General features: G+C 48.1%; 1 protein-coding gene across 1 annotated transcript in view; it reads right to left on the bottom strand.

The window, feature by feature from the left end:
* The window catches only part of LOC111647837 (multifunctional procollagen lysine hydroxylase and glycosyltransferase LH3-like), a gene marked incomplete at its 5' end in the record, with an annotated part of 11,144 nt that overhangs the window by 821 nt on the left and 9,396 nt on the right, over positions 1-927 (bottom strand). The window lies entirely within an intron of this gene.

Raw genomic sequence — 927 nt, 5'->3', positions numbered from 1 at the left:
AGAGAGAGAGAGAGAGACATTCACATACAGTCAGTAACTGTTTTCTCTCTCACCTGCAGAAACAGTCAGTCCAGACAGCAGCACACACACACCTGCAACAAGAGGACAGAGGTCACTGAAGGTCAGAGGTCAGTTATTACACAAAGTAGATTGACAGTGTTTAATGAACCAGCTGATGCAGATGTCTGATCTGTTTCTGTCTTCAGTCTCTGTGTCTGACACACACCTGTAGTGAGGGGTGAGACAGGTGAGTCTATTAACCTCTGTGAAGCCAGAACCTCCTGTTGTCCAGGTGAACAGGAGAAAAGAAGAACATGCCCAGGTGTGTGTTCAGCTCTGTCACAGCTTCCTCTGACCCTCAGCAGCAGTGACTTCATGAGCTTCTTCACTAATAAAACTCCAACTCTTAGAGAACAGATGATCCAGATGTTTCAGCCAGTGACAGACCTTATCCACCCCCCTTTATCCCTAACGTCCTTTAAAGGTTCTGCTAACAGCTGTGTGGTGGTGGACTGAAGCTCTTCAGTCAGGACTCAGAGTTCAGCCCAGAACCAGCTCTGGTTAAAGTCACTAATGATCTGTTCATGGCCTCAGACACTGGACTGGTCTCTGTACTGGTCCAACTGGTCCCACTGGATCTTATTGCTGCATCGGACACCATTGATCACAGGATCTTACTGCAGAGACTAGAACAGTAAAGGAACCACACTAGGCTGGTTTGAGTCTGAGTCTGTTCATGTTGATAAAGACTCTCCTGTTTCCTCTAGACAAACAATCAGGAAGCAGCAGATGAAAGTCCGTCGTTACGCAGACGACACCCAGCTGTACTCGTGTCTGAAGAGCAGAAGCTTCAGCTGTCAGGCTCCTCTGCAGTGGAACCAGCTCCCAGTCCTGAACCATCCCTTAGTTATCCTGCTACAGACCCAG

This window comes from Seriola lalandi, unplaced genomic scaffold (assembly GCF_002814215.2).
Source record: "Seriola lalandi dorsalis isolate HSWRI2012SDOR001 ecotype SW California unplaced genomic scaffold, Sedor1 jcf7180002055009, whole genome shotgun sequence".
Classification (NCBI taxonomy): domain Eukaryota; kingdom Metazoa; phylum Chordata; class Actinopteri; order Carangiformes; family Carangidae; genus Seriola; species Seriola lalandi.
The sequence above is the reverse complement of the archived record's forward strand: the minus strand, read 5'-3'. Positions and strand labels throughout refer to the sequence as shown.